General features: G+C 36.2%; 1 protein-coding gene across 3 annotated transcripts in view; it reads right to left on the bottom strand.

Moving 5' to 3' along the window:
• ATRNL1 (attractin like 1) overlaps window positions 1-26,256 on the bottom strand; it is a 522,986-nt gene that overhangs the window by 495,593 nt on the left and 1,137 nt on the right. The window lies entirely within an intron of this gene.

The following is a 26,256-nucleotide window of genomic DNA, read 5'->3' as shown; positions in this document are numbered from 1 at the left end:
ACAAACAGCAATAATTGTTCTTAATTTTTACTGGACAAAATATAACTCATCAAATATTCCTTGAAAGGTTTGTGTTACCAACATGGTCTGAAAGCACTATGCATCCAGAATTTCAAAACTGATTTAGAACCCAGATCAAAAGAAATCCCTCAGAACAACAAAAGCACGTCCTAATATTGCTTTTATTCAGCACTCAGTTTCTGGACTAGAATTTGGCGTTTGTGCTATTATCTGAAATAACTCAAGACTATAAAGTTGCTATTGATCAGCTAACATTGATCAGCAAAACTGATTCAATGTTTAACAATACAAAAATAATTTCTCTTTTAAAGAAAACAATTCCAAGGATGAATTCATGCAAGTTTAATGGTTTAATAACAGTAACACATTACAACTTAACTTTCCCTAAACTTTCAGTTTACCTTAAATCTTTTTCAATATTTTTGCAATATATAATACAGCATAGCCTTCTTTCAATATGTGACTATTTCCAAACTGAAATGTTACAAATTGAGGCAGGTGCAAATGGAGTTATGGACAAAAGAACATTCAGTGCTATTTCAGGAAAAAAGCTACATCACCTCAGACTACAGCTGAGCCTCAGTTACTGACAGTTTCTGGTTATGGCTACTGTTCTGTTAGATCTTGTCTAATGTAAGAATCTGTTCAGCAATGCTTACAAACTACAGAAGAGATTAAGACCTGGGGGGTTGGGGGAAGAGGTTCTAGAACAGAAAGGCTAAAAAGGAAACTATATCCCAGTATATTCTCCTGTTTCAAGCCAATCCAATCTGTTTTCAGGATGTACTTCTGGATACATTTCTAAACATGCACCCCACCATCAAAACAACATAACAACATCAAAACAATGACCTTCGATTAGTCACCAGAAGGTGCTCTTAAATCATTAATCTGAGCTTCAATCACTCCTGACCTCAACCCTCCGAGGACAACATTGTGCACAGCACTGTTAGTAGGTCATTAAAGTGGAACATCATATAGTTAAAGCAAAGCTCAAACTAATTCTAGCATGGCTTGTTTTTCAGTAAGGAAGCTGAAGGGATATCATCAGCCTAAAAAGAACCAGAGGGCTTGTGGAGTCATCCCCCAAATAAGCTTTTATTCATAACTGCAAAAAACTAAACACACTTCTATAGATGCATACAGTTTATCAAAAACAAAAAAGCCACAGAAAATTCCGAAGAGAGGAAAATTGCTCCAAGAGTAGACATATTTTACAGCATTTCAAAACATATAGTTAGGAAGCTGATACTTCATTCTTTGCTTTAAGACCAAAGTTCAAGACTTCGGATTTAAAAATATAGCTATTTTGATAAACAACTTATTTAGAGGAAGAAATTAAAGGAAAAAATTGTTCACCAAACGTGCATTAGCTTAAGTCCAATGACTATAGAAATTAAGGCCAATAAACTATATTGAGTAAATAAATTATACAGTTGTGGAAGGAGTTTTATTTTGATCTGAATTTGCTCACTTTTTTCCACTGTTCATAAAATCCACACCTGCATTTGTGGATTATACTTTATCATCTGTATTCCCCCAAAATAAGTGCCAGACAGGGACCAGCCTGTACAAAACACATCAGCCAGCAGAGAGAGAACAAGGCACAAACTTCTACAGAGGTTATTTTGCTCCACCTCTGCATCCCAACTAACCAAAAATGAAGCAGAACCCCTTTTCTCCTATTTCTCTGTCCAGGATGGAAGCCAGACACAAGCTGTAATGCGAATGCATTGACCCAGCCAGCTACACCCCTCGGCAAGTAGCACTCCATCAGCTTGGGGAGTCTGGAGTCAGATCCAGAGGGACAGTAGACTAGGTTCATCTCCTGACAAAGGGAAACACTCTAGCTCGGTTTGATCTTGTCTCATTTTCTCCCCCTCAAATAACTAGTTTACTAAAATAGCTACTTTTTAAACACCAAGTCTAAAAGTTATCTGTATGTACAAGATTGAGGTGGCTTCTTCAGGCTGGATTTTGGGAATTGCCAGCCTAATGTCAGCTTTTGCATTTACTTAGAAAATAAAGTAAATCTTTGCTTATAAAGTCACTGGGAATACAAGTTTTTAATCCCTTTACATTTCAAAACGCTTTTTCCTGAATCAGCCTAAGGATCCAAGTGTTCTGATTCATAGAAGTTCTTAGGCTGCAAATCCATTTACTAAGGATAGGATTATACAGCACATATATATCATTTTACATATGATACTTTTAGGGAATTTAAACTGACAAGGCTGCTTTAAAAAGCTTTCAGCTGGTAAGTGAGCTTTATGGAAGTACTTACTCATATTTCTTGAGTTTCAATAGATAACCTGTACAATCTCAAAATCTTGAAGAGACCTAAAAATCTTACTAAGCTTAAAAATGGAAATAGTCCTTGTCGCAGTTACTTTGGTATAAATGTGCAAGTTACCTGTTGTTATAAAGAAGATACAAATACTGTATTGTTGTTTCAATCATATACTAATGACCAAAAAAAAAAAAAATTCACAGCAGAATGCATCCACTCTTCACATAATAAAATCTCACTTTAGAATAGTATTTAGGCTAAGATCACAGTGTGGAAGAGGACCAAGTCTGACAGTTACTTGCAAAAGAGCGCTTTTTTCCCTGCCCAGACAATCTACAGAACACCAGACTATACATATATTCCCTGTGAATTTACCATGCACACACACAGCCACCCTTACTTCTTTCCATCACCAGCAATACCCTGAGCATGTTACCTCTGGCATAGGTTGCAGGCATACAGGACTGGGTCTTATGGGCAAGACAGGACAAAGTCCAGCTTCAGAAACCTGTTGGAAAGCTCTGAAAATTTTTAAGCTTTAGTTCTGAACATTCTTCTCATTAGTGTTTCTACAACTCATAAGAGAAGAATGGTATAAACACATAAGAAACTTTGCACATGCCAAAAGAGGAAGTGGAATCCTTTAGGTAGGAACTGAGAAAACTGGAGAGTTAGGCTAAGTGACTTGTCTCTTAAGTTGGTGGCGAAATTGCAAATAAAGGTATTTAAGACCGAAAGCATTGATCTTCAGAAGCAGATTTAAGCTACTAAGCAGACAATATATAACTGGGGATAGGTGGAACATGTGTTTAGTAAGCTTGCAGAGTAAATATGCATTTGCATAGATTAGTAGATTCCCATATTCTTCCATTTATCCAGGGTGTTTTGGTTTTTTTTTGCATTCTACGCACAGCCATTCAAATCTGTGCTACTCATCTGTAAATGTCAGCACTACACTGCAGCTTAGTTTGCATAAGAGATTGATACATTTACTCTATATACTAGATAAGGTAACAGCCCAAATGAGGTCAGTAACATCTGCTTGCTTCAAAATAGGAAAGAACCCTCTTTAGTAATGCATTTAATATGTTGACACAAGTGAATACTGGGACATATGAATAAGTCATAAGGAAGCTCTGAGTAGCCATCTGCTATTCCATCAGAAAATAGGGTGGCTACATACTGTTAGGTCACAGGTTACCTTGCGTAAATGTCTGCATAAAAAGAACTTAGCAGTTTTAAGCAGCCCCTGGTGACAGACATGACCAGAATACAGAGCCGTGTCTCTTATGAATATGGTTGAATAGAGTCTTCTCCCACACATTGATTTTAAAATAAAAGTTATACATTAATTCCAAGTCTGCCACATTCTCATCTTAAAGTTTTGGAAAGATCTTTAAATGCTCAGCACTGATGTGAGCATTCTAAAACATTGCAACAACTCAGCTGTCCAATATGCTTCATTAGAGGAAAAAAAAAGAAAGAAAAATCACAATGTTGAATTCAGAAACAATTTTACTTGAATATTCAGGAATATATGATAATATTAAAAAAATTTAAAAACCCAAACTATGGCAAGAATTGTGGACTGAAACACTTGAAATCCTGAAAACAGAAGTAGCTTACAGACAAATCCTCTATACCGTGTATAGTCCATATATAATAAAGTTAGAATAATCCTGAATGCCGTGACGTGTTCTGAAAGTACTTTTTCATTGATACATTGATTAATGATTGTATTAAATATGGAATATGATCCAACTGCAATATGTAACAAACTATGAGAAAAACATAGCAATTATTTTAGAATCCATTACAAAAAACAGGAAATGCTCTAACATACACCAAAGGTTAAAACATTATGTTCTGCAAAAATGATGCTGTACTACAATGGTAACTATTCATTAGAATCTATTAGGTCACATTCTTGTTGTCAGTAGACATGCACTTGAGAATATGTTTATTAATCCATAGGATGTTTAGTACCACAGTTTTTTAGGCATATGAGCTTTCAGAAATTCATTAAAATTCATACATTCAAAATTTCAGTATCAGCTAGACCACAGAAGCACTGCAAAACTGTATCAGCATATTCTACTCTTTCAGACAGCCAAAACACAATGCATTTTCCATACCGTTTTAAAATTAAATAATAATGTTAACACAAACTGCTCAGAATAATTTTGGTTATGTCGCTTACAATTTCTGTGAAAAATATTATGACAACTGGTTAACACAGCTCTTGAAGGCCATCTTTTAAAAAACAGTATCTGAAATACTAGTTTTTCATATGTTGACTCACAGATTTTTGACTCTTGAACTGTGGATTCGCTCATAAGAGCTTAATAAAACAACAAAAAATTATTACCTTAAAGGTGTGGGAGTTGGATTAATCTACAGGTCAAACAATGTACTAAGAGTCTATCTTAATGCCATCTAGGAGATTTGCAAGAAATGCTAAGTACACTAATGAGTGTTGGACAGAGTTCCAGACACTTCTAGAACTGTTTTATTACCTCAGTAGCTGAATGGACACGATTATTTAAAGAAATAAAACAGGCCGAGTTGGAAGAACTTATTTTGAAATATCAGCAGCAAGAGACAGAGTATGCAGACAAGCAATCAAGTGGACAATGACAGCTAGAAAACGATGAAAAGTAGTTGTTTCAATGATTTTTGTAAGTCTTGGCAAAGAAAATAATCCAACAAGACACAGAAGGAGCAGTAACATTACTTGAGAGTCTTAAATCAAGAGAGACTTCTACATGGAAGTTAAGAGAAAAATTTCAAGGAAACCACACAATCAACAGCGAAGGCATAAGAGAAAAAAAAAGAATCACCCTGAAGGAGACTTCTCTTCAGAAAGCAACAATGTCAAAGCCAAAGTAAATAAAAAGTCAGATTAACAAAGGATGGATGGCATAATTTAGGTCAACACTGAAAATCCCCAGTTGCATCCCTGTCACGTAGACAGGGTGGCCAAAAAGTTCCCATCTTCAAGACCTGCAGGAGACAACACGGAAAGAAGTGCCAAATACAGCATCTAGTACAGGTTGACTCACCTAACCGTATGTCTGCATAGTCTTTGCTCTTCTCATTTCAAACCAGAGTTCCTAAAACTTTAGAATTATTTTAACCTTATAAGATTAACTATAAAATAGGGTCACAGAGATCTTCAGGTATTACCTGTTTGGGGTTGTTTTTATGTGTATTATGTCACAGATCACTTACAGGCTACAAGCGTTCCAAGAGCTGTTGATTCCAGCTTAATATGGCAAGGTTTAATAAGGACAGCATGCCTTCTTTATACAGCGCTGGTATTGCCAACAGGGATTTCTGCATGGGAAGCATGCAGAAAAACACCATCACATAATCAGGCAAATGGGCCCCCTAAGGATCCAGAAAGGGAATTCACTCTGTTTAATTAAAGCAAAAAGGCACAGTCAGCCTAGCCCTCTCATCTCAGGACAAAGATGGGCATTCCTGCTAGTATTTAATTAGATTTATCATGAAGGGTTACTTTATCAAATCAGAGATTTAGTGAGAATAAATCCAGATGCTTTCAGATAGCTCTCTATTCAAAAAGATTTTGAGGCTCAAAATTTTAAGCTCCCAATGGATGTTCAGCTGCTGTACTTATTTCACAGTTATCAGGAACAGCTATTCCATGGCTCATGCATGCAGTAGAAGTAGTCAACTTTCATAAACAGACAAACAGCATAATATCCTAGTCTTCTCTGTATTGCTTGGGGTTTTCCCACTTGAAAAATGAAGTAAAAATATCAGGTTGACAGACAGCTAGCGAACCAAGGACACAGAAGTCATCATCATCCAGAAGGCTGCCTGCTAGACACTGCTCTAAAATGATACACAATCTCACAAATGAATTTTAAAAAAACCACAACACAAACAAAAAACCCCACCCCACACACACCCCAAAAAAACCCCACCAACCACAAAACCCGGATTTACAGTTTTTATACTGGGTTTATCTGTTATGTCTGCCAACTTCTTCTAGACAGATGTTTCCATTCCCTTTAAAATACCTTTAATCCACTGATCTCAGTGTCACAGTTAATGAGCATGTAAAACACATCAACAGGAAATTCTAAAAACTCTCCAAATCTGATTTATTTTCTTCTTACAACAGTGGGTGGAGGGTTCCTTCTGTAGTAATAAGTTGTACCTCTTTGCTTTTGACAAGAAATAGAGATTGAAATATAAACCAACAGAAACGCACAAAAGAAGCTATAAGTTAGTTTATATTTCAGATGTACACTAATGTAAAAACTTCCATTTTATTTCGATTACAGAGTAGATTGGTTTGTTGGGGGGTTTTAATGATTTGCGAGTAAACACAAAAGACTGTCTTGAAAATCTGTACATTTTACCATCTAAAAGTGATAGATTATGCAAGTATTATTTTTTCATTTATACATTTTCAGGAGAGTGATGTTTATGAAAATCGGGAATTTGTGAACAGTACTGTTGGACACATATACACTTTGATACCTTCTCCTGTACAAATATTATTGTTGCTCAGGGAGGGATTTGGTAAGAATCATGCAATTCATTATAAATCTCTCCTCCACCACACAATTCCAATATAAATACTTATTTTGACAACTATCAACGAGAGATACTAAATCAGATGTAACAGGTGTGTAAGTACTTCACAGTAGGGCCATTACTGGAGCATATAACAGCACCAAAGCTTTCCACATTGGGTAAATAACATAATTACTTTTTAAGTACCAACTGTAACTGATTAGCACTTTTTAAGCCAGTATGTATGATCCTTAAGTCTTCGATATTTCCATTTAAATTTTCCATGAGCGACTACTTTTCTAGTGCAGGGAAAAAAGAACAGAGAAGATGGAAGGGTGTTATGTACGTGCATGATGTACCAGTATCAATTCGAGTATCCATATGGACACAATAGGAAAGCCAAAGCAGCTGTACATACTCATTAGCACTCCAGCTGTAATATGAGATGAAGATTAGTCAAATACACTGATTAAATTGTACCTTTAATAACTAGACAAGCACAGAAATAATTCATCTTTACAAACTACTTTGCAAAATACATGCTATGGGATCATAAACCTGCTATAAGTAGATACTATTTCTTTGTTATTGCCAGTTAGAACTTGCTCTCCGAGTAACAGCTAATGTTTGCTCACTTTATAGCATCTTATGAAGTATTTCACAGTTTCATTTATGCAATTAATAATTAGGATAATTGACAAAGCAAACTGGGAGGCAACATGGAATGTTTTTATTTCTAGTAGTATTCAGCACAATTAATCTTCCATTCTAAATAATTGAAATTTATGGAGCAATGGAAAAGAACCTGGTGCCATTTACCTATAGCCAACATACAACTTGCTTTATGAGGTCAAAGTTCAAGTCAGAATTAAAATGAGCTACCAAGATGATCGGGGGGCTGGCGCATCTCCCTTATGAGGCAAGGCTGAGAGACCTGGGTTTGTTCAGCCATGAGAAGAGAAGACTGAGGGGGGATTTCATCAATACTTATAAATATCAATGGGGTGGAAGTCAGGAGGATGGGACTGGACTCTTTTCAGTGGTGCCCAATGCTGGGACAAGGAGCAATGGGCACAAGTTGGAATACAGGAAGTTCCACCTCAATATGAGAAAAAAACCCCTTCCCTGTGCAGGTGCCAGAGCAGGGGCACAGGCTGCCCAGAGAGGCTGTGGGGTCCCTTCCCTGGAGACATTCACACCCCACTTGGTCATGTTCCTGTGCCCCCTACTCTGGGTGTGCCTGCTCAAGCAGGGGGTTGGACAAGATGATCTCCAGAGATGCCTTCCAACCCACAACATTCTGTGATTCTGTGAAAGTACTGCCCAAATTTCACGTGAGGCTAAAATCATCATATCTAACGAAGAACTCTAAACAAGCTTTGAATTACTTAATATCTAATTACATCTTAAAAGATTAACTGGGATGCTGTGATAATAATCTATAACTTCATCAGCATTACCTCCTGTTCTAATTCCACTGTTTTTTTTTCTTAAGGAATGGATACATGACAAGGCAATCAACCATAAAACCCAAACATCTGAGCTTTAATGTGTAACACTAATAATCCTAGAGGAACCATTTGTTGTAATCTCAGCTAAGGAAAGTTTGTTAGATCATCTGTTTGTATGAGATTGTATGTATTTACACATACACACACACACACACACACACACACACAGAGTTGCAAACAATTGGCAGAAACATCAGGAAGCATGAGGCAACAAAAATTGAAGATGGCACAAAACAACATGATCATTTGACAGTTTTCACTCAGGATGATGATGTAAAATATTATCTTGCAAAAGCAAGAGCTCATAGAAATAAGCATATAGAATTGGATATCACACTTTTAGTAGTAAGAAAATTCAAAGAACTTATTCTACCAGAACAGAGACAAGAATGTCTATGCAAGAACACTGGGAAACAAAAGACCCAAGACATTAACTTGCAAGTTAAGCAGTAGGTACTTTATTAAAGATATTAAATTACACCATTTGTCATATTCTAACAAATATTGTACCTAAATTTAATGCAAAAAGGGAAGGAATTGCTCAGAATTAATAGAATCTATTAGTCTAGCTTCTCATTATTCTATATTCATAGATTAATCTAAAAATATGGATGTGAGCAGAAAGTAGAATAAAATGCATCATAAATTTATTAACATCACACATTTTATCTTTGTTAAAGCAACTATAAAGAAAATTACCCTTACATGAAGACTCAATAATAAGCTGTGCAATTAGTTAAACCTGGAGACCAAGTTAATATGAGAACCATAATGTAAGTAACAAACTGGGTAGAAATTGTACCAACAAGTTGCCCATAAGCAAAAATCTCAGCCTATATGGAGATTAACATCAGACTGCGGAGGCAGTCAAAAGCTGATCTTACAAATATCGGCACAAGTGTGCTAAAGCAATTTATTGATGGCATGAAGTTGTTCATACTATTAGAGATTAGTATACCCCATGCAAAGAGCTAGGTGATGTTGATGCTTGACTAACAGAAGAGAGATTAAATTTAGTAATTTAGTCTGTAAAATCATGGACTTAGAAGTGACGGAAATAATTTTAACTAGTCTAACTGGAAAAGATAATAAAAACTGCAGCAGAATGATTGTATGCCACCAATGGGATACCACCAGAAAAAAGGAAAAAAGTGATCCTGCAGTGTAGGATTTTCAGAGGAGATCAGGCAGTGGTCCAGATGTGGAATTTCCAGAAGCAGCCAGGCAGAATAGTATCATAGCACAGGAAAGAGGCAAAGCCATATCCAGGAAATAAGAACAGGAAAGATTCAACTAGAACATGAACAGCAAACACTATCTGAGTGACTAGAAGAAATAAGAGCCTAGAATAAGATGACACTTGCTTATCCTAGAATAATGAAGTCCAAGATAAATATGAAACAGTCTGTATGTACAAAGAGGACAAAAGGAAAAGCAAATGGAGAGACAACAGCTCTTTTGCTTAAGTTACTATATGCACACAAAATTAGGCACTTATCAAGGAGATTGCATAAACAAGTTTAGAACAACAGTCTAAATTCAGACAAAAAAATGAGATTCAAGAACATTTGAACATGTTTATGGCAAATTTACTTACAAAATACTGTCATTTCACTCCATAGAGTTTGGGACTATGGCATAAGATAAAGAGTTTACTAAAGATTCTTTTATCTAAATCACATATACAAAGTTGTTAGGGCATGCTTTTCAAAAATATCTGCTCAAGTGTCAAATTTTTCTGCTACAGTTGTTTGCAAGCTGTTGGGGTAGGTTTTTCCGTCCTTAATTTTTTTCTTAAAGCACATAAAACCCCTTCCATATAATGTGTCCCCAAGCGTAATAATGGGGAACTATGTGTTTGCCACATATAGGTAGCCAAGGCTTTATTTTGCTGCAATAATTAAAAAACTAGAAACATTATATTATGTTTGCACACAGCTTTTAGGTCCCTGCAAAAAACTGACACCTTTGCTCCTAAAATAGTGTAGATGGACTAGTGCAGTAATCCTGCAAGGGTAGGGGAGCAGAGGAGGGAAAAAAAATTAGAAAGAGATGAAGCCTTTGCAGAGATGTCAACGGCCAATTTCAATCACTCTGGCTGGTAACACCAGACAGAAATCCAAAGAGAAAGGAAGAGAGTAGCTTGTAGACTGAAGTAGGATAAAAGCAGTATTCAAGCCTAAACTGCAACTCCAAATGCTCAGCTTTGCTGGCCAGCCCTGAAGACAGCTGTTCTTAACAGCCACCTTATTCTTTTTCCAGGTTGAAGCTTGTGAACTCTTCAACAGCTATGCTTCCACACATTCATAGAAGGACATAATTGGTTGTATGAAGTTGGATGTCATGTCTATGAATCTACATATGAATGTAGAATGTAATGTCTATGAATCTATGACATATGAATCTAACTCCTCAGAGATCTCGATAGGCAATGTGGGAACACAGCTCACAGAAATGCAGTGGGAGTGATTTTATTTTAAAATATGAGCACGTAAGGGGAAGATTAAACTCTTCCTCCTCCTCACTTTCATTCAGCAGTGCAATGATTACAGGCCCTAACCCCAGATAAGGGAAGGTTTGCAGTACTCACGTAGCTGCTTCAAGTCAAAGAACCAACAGCATGGAGTCTGGAGTTTCCTACAGATTCTAGAAAATACTGTTTTCAACTATATTTATATATACAGACATAGATATACAAGTAGATATATATACTCACACATATATACAGATCAATCTGTTTCAGAAATATTTTGCTTTTATATGCAATACTTCACCTTTAACTCATATAAATCCCTGCTGCTTTACAGGCAAGCCTTTTTAATTAATCCCAACTTGCCTGCCTTCTTAATTAATCCCAACTTGCCCAAATGGTGAGAAGGCAGGCAATTCATTAGAAAAATCAAAGCACTTAAAAAGACAGACTACAATATTTCAGGAACCAGGCATCATCAAGGAGCTTCATGTTAAAAATAAAAGTTCACAGGCTTTAACTAACAGAAAATTACAATACTCTACAAATTACAACTATAAATTAATATACCACAAGGACCAAATAATTTTTATTTATACCACAACAGATACAACATTAATAGCTATTTGAGGTTTCTAATGCAAGGCCCAATAATGTCCTAGGAAAGGTGAACCATAATGAAAATAAAGAAATACCAACATTTATGTTTATTCAAACTTGAGAGCTCTAATATTTAGTTTTTCTCAATGTTGGTCACATTTTTATTTTTTGGTGAATTAAAACTCCCTGCTGCCCTGGTCCCTCTTCCGTAAGGCTCAGAGTTACCTCTTTACCTCATATTTGTGGTTATAACTTTTTAGCAGTTTTAGAAAACTGCGATGTTCATCTAGAGAAGAATTTTTTTTAAAAAAATTAAGTAACAGAGCTTAGATGATAACTGGAGGATTATAAATTGAAAACATACTTTCTACATATTTTCTACATATTTTCTCCCATTAATAATTTCAGTCACTCATTTTATTTTAAACTTACATTAATAGTTCAGTCATTACTTAAATATATCATTTTGCTGAAATAACTGTGTACCGGTGCTGAAAGACCATTGTCAGCGAGGTGGTGGGTCACAGTTGTAAACTTGTATCCAGAGTGTGAATGCGCCGGTATCACTGAACTCGCTTTATAAAAACCCACACAAGAATTGTAGCTCCAGACTCAGAGGTAAGAAACAAGCTAGTGATTATTGTCAGCTTCCTAAATTGTGAGGAACTAAAATGAAAATAGAGCTCTAGAGGGGCTGCATACTTTCTTTTCCTCCCATTTAGCAGAAAACTGAGGTGAGCAGAAGTCCTTATGAGATTCACAAGCAGCTAACAGATATCTAAGTCATAAACAAAGCAAAGTATTTTATTTCAGTACTTATACACGCTGGAGAGGAGCCAGCTCAAAAGAAAACAAAAGTGCAGTAGCTGAGACAAGAAATGACAAAGCATAGGTAAAGTTTTAGCTATGCTATGAAGGGTGCTATAAAGTCTTCTGTCATTTAGACATTTTTCTTCCTTTACCTGTAAATTGTCATTTACAATTATTATTTAAGTTAAACAAAAAAACCAAAATAACTGGTTCTGCATTTTGTAAGTACTACATTGCTTGTATAGCTTAGTAGCAAAACCCTCTCCTTCTATCTGCTAATTTCTAATGCTGTTTATGTTTCCTCCCCCTTTTCAGTCCATCTCCCCTCCCCCATTAGATTATGCAATTAAATCTATTTATGACATAATAAGCAGTTTCATCACAACACAGCAATATGAAACAAATTCATGCTTTCTCTGCAGATTTATACAGCAGTAACAGATATAGGGAAAAGCAAGCATATAAATTATTGTAAAGGCAATTAAAAAATCTCCAAAGCATTTTAAATAGAAATTAAATTCTCCAACTTACTATCACATACCAGTCTTTAAATAGGAACAATCCCTAAGTATGCATTTCAGAGCTTTCAAAAAAATCAATTTGATCACCATTTTGCAAGGGATTTTTTTTTTTTATTGTTTTACATTTTTTCCCCCTCAAAGTTTCACAAGGATCTTACAGTTATTGATTGTTGGGCATTTATTTGCTTTCAAATTGCCGTTCCCTGAGATTTGATCTCTCAGGAAGAAACAAAACCAGACTCTAGCATCAAATACTGAGCTTTAATTCATCCAGATCACCCTACTCTCTCAGGCTCTGCTTTGAAAAACTCAGTTATAATATAATCCAATTATTATACAGTTCATAGTAGTTTGATACACTTGCTTGTGTATCCAAACAAACAAACAGGAAAAGCTGTATGAAAAACTACTGAAAATAAGAAAGCTTCTCAGTTTTTCTGAGAAACTTTGCATTTAACCACAGGAGCATTAGATAAGAAAATAAAGCCTACATGTAAATTACCTGAACATTACAGATACTAAAATTTATTCTTCTAAGAATAACTGAGAGCAGACAATTAATGCAGTCATAACTATTAGCCATTGCAACCTTGTCTATATGATGCTTAAATAATAACACAGTTGTATATGGGAATGAAATACAAGTACCGTATGAAAGGCTCTGCCTGAGGCTTTTTGTCCAGAATAAAATAAGAAACTATAGTTTCTGCTGAGGCACAGACAGGAAAAGTCCATGACTCTGAAAGGCTGACTGAAGGGGAGTACTCAGAGGACTCTTGCAAAGACCTTCTTCAGTCTTTGAGCTGGACAGAACAACCCCCTCAATGGAATTCTTCCCAGAACCCTTGGAGCTGAGACTACTACTGCTAAAAAGGCAGTTCCAGAAAACAGATAGCAGGATCTGCACTATCCAAAGTATAGATTTACAAAAGAAAAAGGAAAACTGATCAAATCTATTGGTTTTCTTAAACTTCACTTCTTCTCTACCTGTTTTTACCTCCCACTAATACAGAAAAACTTGAAATCTTTAGGTGTTCAGTTACCACACATCTAAATCAGAAATGGTCCTCTACATATAATTAAAAACTTTCTGTTTTAATGTTTTAACTGCTGATAACTTGACAAATGCATCATACCAACAAATATCTAACACAAAAGGACTCTCTATTCATACAATGCTGTAAATTTAGTCCATCAGACATAAACAGCAGAATTCTGCTCCAGATATGGTCCTGGCATCACTAAATCAGACAACTAAATGCACCTTGATAACATTTTTTGACACCTACAAGGGACTGTTACTTGATTCTTAGAACATCAAGTTATGTCTAGTACCAACAATAGAAAAGATTAGTTGAGAAACAGAAGTCTCCCGTGATCCCGATAACTTCAGTCATTCCTAACAAATATACCACTATTAAGCAATGCAGACACTGCTATTTTACTGCAAACAGAAAGAAAAATAATAAAATAAGATGTTACGTTAGTTCAAAGCAACAGAGTCTTAAACAGATACAGAATCAAATTTTCATATTTCATACTAGTTGTACAAGAAACTCCATACTTATTCAAAGATTTTTTTTCCTTCTACCCTTCAGTACATAAACCTTACATCAAAACCCAACATTCATCATGAATGTTTTTCCTTCTGTGCTCTTCACTATAAATTCAGAACCCAACTACTACAAAACAATGGTCACACGCTGTAGTCCGGTTGTTGTTTTGTTTTTCAAGTGTCCATTCTGTCCCATGGTAAGAATCTGTTTTCTCTTCTGCATCCACACACAGTAAAGGTCCCAGAGATTTCATAATGGCAACTGTTCTTAGTTTTCTAAAGAAGCTTCTGACAAGTATAAGCTAAAAATATTTTAAGAGAGGACAGGGAATTCTACTTGAACAGAAGCTAGCATTTCCCTTTCTTCACCATAAAACATGCTTAAGGAGAGCCTTCCCTTGGACAGCTGTAACTCAAGGAAAACATTTGGAACCACAATGCTAAGTAACAGTAGACAGTTACTAATTGTTTTCCCTTCTGAGTGCAACACTAACATAATTAAATCACATCTACAAGGACTGTTTGTATAATAGACATTCTCAGCATGGGACAACACCTTAACAACCTGATTCTGAAAGTACCAGGATGATAAATACAGTCCCCAAGAGTTCATTAGGTGAAAAGTTTATTTCACCAACTTACTTCTTATTTATATCATTTAAAAATCCCTCTAATAAGGATTGCTTATTTCCGGCCACACAAGCTTCAAAAGCTTATGGCACAAAGTATCACATACACTGATTGTCAGTGTCATTCTTCCCTATTATTATCCTGACATTCTTTTATTGGGAAATATCTTTTTTCTTCATTTTGCTGTAATTTAAAAATAATTAAGACAAGCACAATAGCTACAGTAACTTAATGTTCTACAACATAACAAGCTGATGTATATGTACATACACACACATTATATATATAAAAAATTGCAGGATAATAAACATTTTACCTATACATGAAAGATGCACTATTGCCATATACACATAATTTTAAGGTTCCGATTCTCTATTGCATTATACAAGTTTCCTGAAGTTTGCCTTCAAATTAAAGAACAAATCCTAAAGATATTAATTACATCTTAAGACTACAATAATTGAGATTCAGGCCTGTAATCTAACTGCAAGCGCAAAATTACACACAGTCTTATTATTTCTTGTTATACCATAAATATTCATTTATTAGAAATTAAAGGTTTACAAATTTATTTCTTAATTTTATTAATATTAATAATTAAATAATTAAATGAAATCTTTATATTCCTTTTTTATCCTACAATTATGGCTAAGTCCATGAATGCTTTCTGATGATATGCACCTTTATAAGTTAACCTGTGTCCAAAAACAAGAAATGCTTCCCATCCTCGATCAGTTACAAGCCCAAAATCCTAGTCTGTGGACATACTCAAATTCTACCTGATTCTGTAACACTCCTCACTTTGCATACAGTGATTGCCTTAGAAAGGATTTCTTTTAAATCCTGCTTCAAGCAAATACTTCTGCAAATACATGGAACCACCAAACTCAGTTCATTATCCACAGACTTCTTCAGAAAGTAATTTTCAGAAGCTGTATTTCCCCTCCCAAAACTTCAACATGATTAATTAGATGAGAAAATATATAGTATTTCTCATACGTGTGATGTCTACATATTCACAGGGCCAGGCAACATTCTTACACACAAACCTGCTAAACTCAGTTCCACAATTCCCTTCAGAGCCATGGTTTGCAGGCTCCCAGACATTTCCATCCAGATTTTTAACTTTATTTTCCATTTTCCACTTTTCTGTGGAAGTGATGACAAGATCTTTTAGACTACAATGTTTTCTTAACTACACTGCAAGTATATCCTAAGAGGAATGTAATGAGCAAAGAACAGAGAATTCAACAAGGATGATCAACTATCCTTGAAAACAGGAACCACCACAAAATAAAGGCATCCTACCATTTAAACTATATCATCAGGACACGTATACTTCATAAATACATGATATACTGAATATGAGCTTGCATAATTTGTTATTTTATAGGTTGACATAATCACAGAAAGCCTCCTAAATACTTCTGGTCTGTCGAAAACAAACAACAACAACATCACCCCAGAAAAAAAAAAAAGAAACTGGGAAATGTAAAGAGATAAGAACTCAAAAACTTGAGCTCTCCACAGGGAGGGAAAAGCCAAAAGTTGCTGCATCTTAAAAATTTGTAGGTTTTAAACATAGGATACCTGAGAATTTCCTTCATTAAATAGTGTTGATTTATTCGAAGAAAGCATGCCTTCAAGTAGCACCAGAGTAAGTGATATGATCCACTGAAGTCTAAGCCTGCAACAACATAATTGTGAGAACAACAAAGAATATTCCTTCCACTGAAGGTAGTGTGTGGCTATGCTCATACTCACCAAAATTAGCATATATTAGTTTTGTCATTCTCCCAGCCTTGAAGCACAATCATTTACCTCCATACCCAGTGAATTACATAAAGCCAATAAGGAAACTTGTAGATTAGAAAGTTACAACATAAACTAGAACATCACACATTGCATAGTGTTTTCCTTGATCATCACAGAAAGACAGGTTAAATCTTAATTGCTGTGTTTAAAAATAAGGAGTAAGATTAAGCATGCCCTCCATCTGCTTTGGTCTTCCTTAGCAGATGGAAATAAAGAGAGTCAAATTTATCAGGATGATTAAAAAAAAAAGTGACTGTGAAGAGCAACAGGTGACGTGCCAGAGAACTGCAAGACTCTTGAAAGGAATGTCCTTAGTAGGCAAGAACTTTAACCACAGGGTTTTTTAATAATGGTATGTAAGGCTTTTTAAGATCTTTACTGAGCACGACCTCAAATCTATAAAGACAATGCAAAGGAAAAATTCAGAGGAAGATGTTTTCAAATTCCATTTTGGTGCAACGCTGCAAACGCCTCATTCTGATCGTGTCTAACGTACACTAGCTCTGCTTTCCAGTCCAATTGCTACTCATAAATGCAGTCAATCTAAATGAGACAACCTAAGTCTAACTTGAAAGGGATATTCTGCTTACGTTCAGCTGCCTGTCACCTCAGAGTTTTATGTTAGAGAACAGATTTCTGAATGCATACAAACCACAAAAGTGGTAAATGCACTTCAAGGATATATATAAGAATGAAAATAAAATAATCCAGCAATGTTCCTGTTAATAAGCAGCTTTTATGAACTCAGTAAATTAAGGTGTGGTTTGCTTGTTGTTGTTCTCCCTCCCCCGCCCCTTTATGAATAAGAAGATAAGCCAACTACAAACTCAGTCCAGCTTTGATGTCCTGGCTCATGTGAATGGAAGACACCTTTCAAGATCAAGTCCGTCTAACCTATACTGGCATCTATACCTGCATTAAGAGGTCTGCCATATGCTCATTGAATGACATACAGTATGTGTGTGGAACAGTCTAAAATATCATCACGAAACTCCTTGGCTAGCTATCCGCACCAGAATAATAAGCTACGTAGCCTCTCCTATATCTGATTATATTACACAGTAAAGGTCTCTGAAAAAATCAAAGCACTTCAATCTATATTGTATATTTGCAGAAAAAGAATGTACAACTTGAAAACAACTCCGTCTTCTTATAATGAGGTCTGGGACAGAATTATGGAAAATTGTATGAACTCCCAAGCTTCCATTTCAATTAACTTATTGGTCATGTTACCTTAGACAACCACACAACTTCAGGCTTCCTATATGTAAAACAGCTCAAAAAATAACTGGCTATTTCTCAAGGCCATTGTGATGACTCGCTACCTAGTACACAAAATAAAAGTGCATATTTATAATAAAAACCTACATTTAAAGACTGTGAATCTAGACTCACAATTCTGTAATAATATAATGCAATCATCCTACAAATTAGGAATGTATGGTTCTTTGATACCGACACAGGAATGTAATGACTAATATAGACCACTGTATTCAAACAAGTAGAGCAGTAACTCTTCAAAATATCTGTTAAGTACTATGGTGTATCACAATATTTTGTTTGTAAGATTTAATTCGAGATTGGGGGTTAGGTCTTTGGGGGTCTTACCTTCTGAAATGAAATCTTATCAGTGATGGCCAATGTTCAATTTTTTTCCAAGGATTCTCTTGAATAAGAGAACAATTTATTCTTCAAATATTCTGCAATACACACTGCTTGCAAGTTTTAGGTGCACCTGACCTAACAAGGAGGCGATTTTTCTCATCTGTTGGAGATACACGGCACAGTTTGGACAACAGTGCTTCATGCCATAGTATTTATCACATTCTAGGAAGAAAGGCTTATTAGCTGTCCCTCATCAGTACAGCAGTGGGTCACCTCAAGTCCTTAACCTTACAGGAAGCATTATTTCCTTTTTATAGATGACACACTGAAATACGTAAATTATTGAAGAAATCCATAAGAAAATGTAGATGCTGAGCATCATTTTGTGTGTCTGTGTCCAATCTTTAAGTACTTCAGTACCTGTTCCATTGCCAGGTAATCCTAGAATATCCTGGCTACAAAATTCCCTACCCGAATCACGGTTCTCAGGCACCTGCTGCTTAGAGGTTGGAAATATGCTATGGCTAGCTTGTTTCTAAACATCATTAGCATGAACAAATTAGATATTCTGCCATCATCTGGTGATAGTAGCACATTTCCATCCTTTGCTAAGAAATATAAAATATTGATTCAAACAGATCCTGGAGTCCATTTCTTCCAGATGAGACAATATTCAAGGAGCATTTGGACAACGCCCTCAGACACGTGGTGTGAATTTTGGGGTTGTCCTATGCAGGGACGAGAGTTGGACTCAATGATCCTTGCAGGTCCCTTCCAACTCAGGACATTCTATGATTCTAAATTTTGGGAGAGATTTTACAGTTAATTTGTTATTTGCAACATGCTATTGTATTAACAGAGAGTTTAAGATGTTTACCCTAGAATATTCTATAGAGCTCATGGCTAAATTAGTTTTCAGAGGTCTAAAAGTTTTAGGTTTTTCTGCCTGCAGGGGACTTCAAAGCTGAAGGCAGTTCTTGCACCTCGTTAATGAGCACTAAGTAACAGTGTTGAGCTCAGTTCCATCATTTCTCAATATGGTCTTACTCCACATGGCGCTCTGAAATCAATGCAACTATTACGTTCACTCGTTAGGCTTTTAAGAATATATAGGGCAAACTTTAACACCAGTTTAAAAATTCCTACTGCTCACCCACCTCACGTGAAAACATACACTTTGCTTATAGTTCACAATTGTACCTCTATTACTGTTAGCAGCTGCAGTTCACTGGAGTGCCTGTGTTTCTGGTACCATCATCATTTATTCCTCCTTACATCAATTTTGTAGCATGTTTTCCAAGACTAGACAATACAGCTAATAATAAATTCCATGGACACTGACAGATAACTATCCTTCAATAGCGCATGAGTTTTCCAATTCATTCTTTTATTGTCTATGTAGGAGCATTATAAAGTAAGGCTTTTTTCACCAGCACTTCAGTTAGTATGTGTAAGAATATCCCAAGGATATTCCTGTAGTGTCTCATATTACGTCCTACCTTTCCTGCCTACGTTTTGATACCATTAAATCAAGTTCTAGTGCAGTATGATAGACTGATCTTTCAAAAATTGCTCATACTCATTTTAAAAAGATGACATGAACCATGGTAATGACTTCCAAAATATGATCATCATGCCTTCTTTTTGGTTAAAGGAAGAAGGACATACACAATGTGAGACTATTTATTTGCCAAATTTAAAACATAATAAATATTAAATGCTATACCCAGTACAGGCATTTACGTATAATTTCTGGATAGACTTAAGCATACATTTGATACAACTGAGCTTTTTACACACCCATGGCAATAATAACCAGCCGTTGGCGGTGTCTGAAGGCCTGACAGGGTCATCAGCCATCTGCTCCCACACTTAGAAGTAACAAACTGCTTAGTGTGCAAACAAACTAGACTCCAGAATCCACGAAGCCTTTGACTAACTTGCATTTGGATTCAATCCTATGGACAGTCTCAGACTTACACAGGAAGGGACTGTACATTGTTGGTTATCTACTGCTTGGGGGCAAGAGGGGTGTTTTTAAAAGAGCATAGCTCCACCCCAAAACATACATGTTTGTAGCCCCACAATTAAATATCACCGCATATAGGGGAGGCTGTGACTGGTTGACGGACTAGTTTGAGCAAAGCAGGGCCACGTATTGAGGTATTGGTATTGAGGAGGCAGCAACTCTGAGACGACTTGTGAGGCAGAAAATAACCGACAGAGCTGCCAGCCCAGTGCTAAGCTGTGAAGCATTCTCTGCAGCTGCACACAGCAGGACACCAAGCAGCAGGGGAGAGGTTACTCTGCTTCTACATCTCACCAGTACAACCATTACCAAAAGACAAGCATCAGTTCTGGCATTCATAGCTCAAGAATGCTGATAAAATAAGGAAGACTAAAAACCAAGAGAGCAATCAAGGATGGAAAAAAATTGTTTTATGTTGACACGACTAAGGAACACTCCTTCTCCATTCTTGGCAAGGAAAAGATATTTTCACCTACACGGAGAACATAAACCTGACATACTGAAGGCTCTGCAATGAAGGCATGACTCAAAACATGAGAAAACAGAGAAACTCAGACAAAAAATGAGGTAGGGTATATGTTCTGGATGAGGGGGATTATTCATTTGTTTTTGCTGATTATAGAAAACAGGGAGGATAACTAACAAATGGAAGAATTTTGAAAGTCTGTAACGGGCTTTCAGTCAGTAGAAGTGTTTTCAGACATGTATGGATGCTTTTCTAGAGCATGAGTTCAACTGAAACAGGAATTAATTCAGAGTACTTACAGCTTGCCTTATGCAAGCTGTAGGGGAACAGGTAATCAGAGAGTTAATTTCTGGTTAGGTCTATAAAAACCCATAAAAAAAAAATTCAGATGGCTCAGTGGTGGACTTGGCAGTGTTAGGTTAGTGGTTGGACTCTGTGATCTTAAGGGTCTTTTCCAACCTAAATGATTCTATATAGGAAGTATTAAACAACAACAACAGAAAAATACACTCTAACAAAAATAATTTTTCAAGTTTCCAAACAGATTGCTTTCCTTTCAAAAAACACTTTTCAGTGCAGATTGTTTAGCTTGTAGTAGGAGTTTAGTTATGGTCATATGGCTTATGCTTCTACATCTCAAAACAAGATTTGACTAAAAAAATTACTCCTTACAAATTCAAAATCTCTTTATCATATGAAGCATTACTGTATTTTAAAATTTTAATATAGAGAGCGAATAACTCAGATTGGAAGAAATTTTTCAGACCATCATCACTAAAATCAATTTAAATAAAGATCACATTTTATAAAAATAAAATCATAAACACTGACATTTCCACTAGTTTAATTATGTTAACATTCACGTGCTGGCTTACAAAAAGGCAATTTGCAGGTGTAAAAATCTCACACACAATTCCACTGATGTCAATAATAATTATGCATATGTCTTCAGATACAGGCCATGGTGATCACAAAGGCAGTTTTGCAATCTATAGCCTGACTCAGAATTTCACCCTGCTTAAGAGAAGTTGTACCAGTTTAATGGTGACGTCATTTCACATTAAAGTTAAGGCAAACTACGTCTTTACCACTTCTAAAAGGGGCAATTTTCCCATCCACACCTGCTTGTTCCTGCTACCTCCTTTGGGTCAAGAGGAGACTTATGCAAGTGAAGTAACATGAGGGAACTGAGCTGGCGTAAAAAAAGCTGGCAGGGAGGTGGGGAGAGATGTTCCTGTTGATACTTTTGAACTCTCAGCAGGAATATTAACGCTTAATTAAGAAGCAGAAAGATGTAATCAAAGAGAACCACGAAGGATAAAGTCACCCCTTTTCACAGCAGCATGAACTTCAACTAGCTGCAGCTAAAACTAACTTTTTTCTATAGATCATTTCTTCTACAATATTATTGTTCATTTACAATCTGCAATTTAAGGAGACTTTCCTTGCATGAGTCATTCTGCAGACAGCAGAATTCAGAGTTTTAGATACAAATAAGGATTCTGCCTGGAATAATAAAATTTGACATCATTTTAACGTTTCAGTTGTGGAGGTTCTTGTACTTGGAAATTGTTTTGTCCTTGAAGAATGCAGAATCTTTTATAGGAGCTCTAGAAATTAAGGAGAACATGCAGGAGGTAATTTACAAGTGTAATAAGAACATCTGGAAACAAGGTTTAATAATCAAACAGATCAGTTTGCTCTTACTCTCTCCATAACATCTAGGTATCTAGGACTAGGCAAAGCAGATTCGGTACGCAAAGGTTCTCACCTGTACAATCTGCTTCGTTACATATACCGACTGGGACGAGTTATCAAATAAATGATAATCATCTGAAGACACACTCTACTTTTTTTAAAACACAACATTTTAGAAGACTTGATGTTTCCAGTCATTCAGCTTAAGAGGAAGAGCAGTTTCATGCACAATTGTTTCTCTAATCCTCTTCCACACACCAGTGTACAAACCAGAGCTAGAGAAAGGGGTGATTTTTTGCTGCAACCTGAAGGAATTTTTTTTTTTCTTTCTAAGAAGTCATTCTGTGAGTAGCAAAACTAATGAAACCTGCTTTCCTTTAGTGCTGCATCTCAAGATTGATTGACTTTGACATCTAAATATGTAGAAGCTGTGATTGCAGCTTTTCCTGCAGTTGGGCCATTCATAATGTTGGTCTCCCTGAATTCCCTGGAGTCTCATAACACAAATGATTTGGGCAGCCTTTCCCCTCTCCCTTCTGCCCAAACTCATATCATCATGAAAACTGTAGCTGACCAACAAATTCAAAGGTATAAAAGAGGGGAAGAAAGTGTGGCAGATGTAGCATTAAAAGCTTCATTTCCTTAATAAATCAATCTACCAGAATAAAACTGGACACTGTGCTTTTATACTTGCATTTTTGTTTATATCTTGGGAACTGTGCTGTTTGAAGCTCCCAGCTATAAGAACAGAACCTGCTCACCCTTTGGGTTTCTTAACCTTCACCTGCCTCCCGCAGGCAGACAGAATTCCTTTCCCTTCTCCTTTTATAACTAAATTTCCCTTTTTTATTTTGTACAAATAAAAGGCTTTGCCTTCCATCAGGGCAGAAGGGAAGGGGAAAATAAAAAGTTTAAGAGAAAACTAAATAAGTCAGAATTCAATTCAGATAGCCATCCTGAACAGAGAGTAAAATAATTTACTTCCAGGCAGCAACGAGGCCTCAATCATTCTGAAAAGTGACCAACATGGATATGAATGCAATGCAGTAAGAACAACAACGCTGCCATTTATATAACGAGTTGCCACATGCTTCACAATACAAGTTGATAAATAAGAGTAATAAAATAGCGCTAAAGAATTTTTTTGCCCATTTTTTCCCCCATTCACCGTTCTTTTATCCTATGCAGAGCAACATTTGCCAAGCAGTCTACTTATTGGTAGTTCTCCTACAAGGAGAAGGCAAGGTTACCGCAGTATTGTCAATCAATTTTGACACCTGCTTACGAAGATTGATCAACTATTTTTGATGTCTCTCTGCTATGTTGTTATTTCTCAGTCTAGAAAAGAAATGAAACAAAAATACTACACATCTCTCACCAAAGAATTAATTGTCCCAAATTACCCCTCAGTAAAGTATTTCTCTTACAATAATGTTTCTGAAGCTTGCTAAATCAAGTCACTCATTCCCAGAACAGCAAAAATAACCATACATCGCTTATATGATGAAAAATAAAGAGATCCTTTTATTTTCAAGTGGTTTTAGCCTACCCTTAAAAATTTGTTTCCTCAAATAATCTAGTGAAAGAAAACAGGTTTTACATGTGTCCAATTCAGGTCATTAAGAGTTCAATTTTAGTATTGCATAACAGAGATGCACCCAGGCACTTCAAACTGCAGAAACTTTGAAACAATGTATACGTTTAGAATAATACACAATTAACATTTCTATAGATCGTATCTACAACTCATAAATTAACTGTTAACGCAGTTATAATAGCCAAAATCACTCTTCAATCTTTATGTCATTCTGAAACATTCTTCATAATTCTTACAGATGACAGGCACAACTGCTGCAAAAGTGATATACATCTGACATACCTTGTCAAATGAGAGTACAACTGCTGCAAGAGTCCAGCCATGGCTATTTGTGTGTAAAGCAGATACTCACGCTTCACAGACAAACAGAAACGATATGCAAGCATTCCACGATAATAAGTCAAGCCATCAATTGCCACAGAAGTCAGAAAGGTCTTCAATCACCTGGCCGTAAGGCGGACTAACAATCTTTTTCCAACTCTTCAATTGGAAATACATAGGCTTCTCACCCATTCAACACCCACCTGAATTTTCAAGATTCAAAATATAACCACTCTGAGATGCTGCTTGTGTTATAACACACAGTAACATATTTCATGTCATCCCCAATTCACAGTGCTTCAAAAGCCTTAAATCTTAGAATGCTTACTTGCATTGGAGAGTGTATTTTGCTTCTAAGAATAAAGACGAGCTATTAAGATACCACTATGAAAATGTCCTCAGTAAAAATAGGTCTCCAGAATAATAGAAAGGTCTTACTTCCGTGATAAAAATCATAATGCAGACCTCACTGTAATTTCTAAAGCTAAGCATGAAATATAGGTGAGTTAATAAGAAATCTATGTCGATTTCACCAAAACTCCTAAAAGCACATCCGTTAACCACTGTGTCAGCTTAGCTCAGAAAAGGTGCCCTTTCAACATTCGGGCAGAACTTCCTCTAGGTGGGGATGGATTATTAACTTTCTACCAGAAGTGAGAATGTAACCACTGTGCCTCCTCGCCCGACAAATACAACCAATGTAAAGAAACGTAAATGTTTTAAAAGATAATCAAGGAAATACCTGTAAGAACTAGAAAAAGGGTCCAGTAACCATTCAGAAAATATACTAATTCACAACAAGCTTTGAAATTTAAGGACTGAAAATTTGCTTCAGCCCTTGAGCTGTTAGGGTCTGTTGTGAGCGGCATCAAGACAAAGGATACAAGTAATCTCTTTAAAGCAAGGAAATAATAGCTCTGCAAGCCTGTCTCCTGCAGATCACCACACACAAAGAAGATTCACCTGGGCCTCCTCTCCTCACTGCAATCCCTGCACAATTAGCCCATTGTTCCACAGCACAGAGCAGGACGAACCCCAAATCCTCAATACATACGGGCAACAAACGACCAACTTTAAAATCTTCTTACCAGGTTCCTATGCAGATAAAATATTATGTTTGCCTTACATTACCTTTATAACTCAGTTATAGCCTGACTGATGGAATAGTCCACCAGACACTATCAGTGATTTGTTTCTTTCTCTGCAGCGTGCATGTTACTTCAGCCAACATGTCTGGCTCCCAGCTACTCGACTTCCCAAGCTAACAAGTTACTGTATTTACTTTTTGTTTATTTAGGGATGAGCGATCTCAATTAAATGCTTAAGAGATGTAAATTATATTGCTTAATTTTAGTACTCCAAAGACAAAACTCAACTTAAGCACACCTTAAAATAGACAATTATTGATACTTCCACCTATTAAAGTACTTTCCGAAGACAGAATTTCAATTCTGTAAGACAGCCTCACTAATATGCTGTTATTAGCTAGATATCAGAACACTTTCCAGCTGTATATGTCAACATACTTCATAAGCAGTGTTCCAGCTTTGAAGGGGTGTTCTACAAGGGAATGAAATGACATGTCCCGTCCAAGGTTATACAGCGAAATAACAGCAAACAGTATTCTTTCACAGCCACTCTTTATACTGATACAACAGGGGGCGGGGGGGAAAGTGACAGCCCTGTAAATTAAGTCTTCTTTTCCACTACATATAGAAAAGCAAGTGTCAGGGTGCACTTCCTTCTCACCGATCGATGACTCGGTATCA

This window comes from Phalacrocorax aristotelis, chromosome 12 (assembly GCF_949628215.1).
Source record: "Phalacrocorax aristotelis chromosome 12, bGulAri2.1, whole genome shotgun sequence".
In the NCBI taxonomy this organism is placed as follows: Eukaryota; Metazoa; Chordata; class Aves; order Suliformes; family Phalacrocoracidae; genus Phalacrocorax; species Phalacrocorax aristotelis.
The sequence above is the reverse complement of the archived record's forward strand: the minus strand, read 5'-3'. Positions and strand labels throughout refer to the sequence as shown.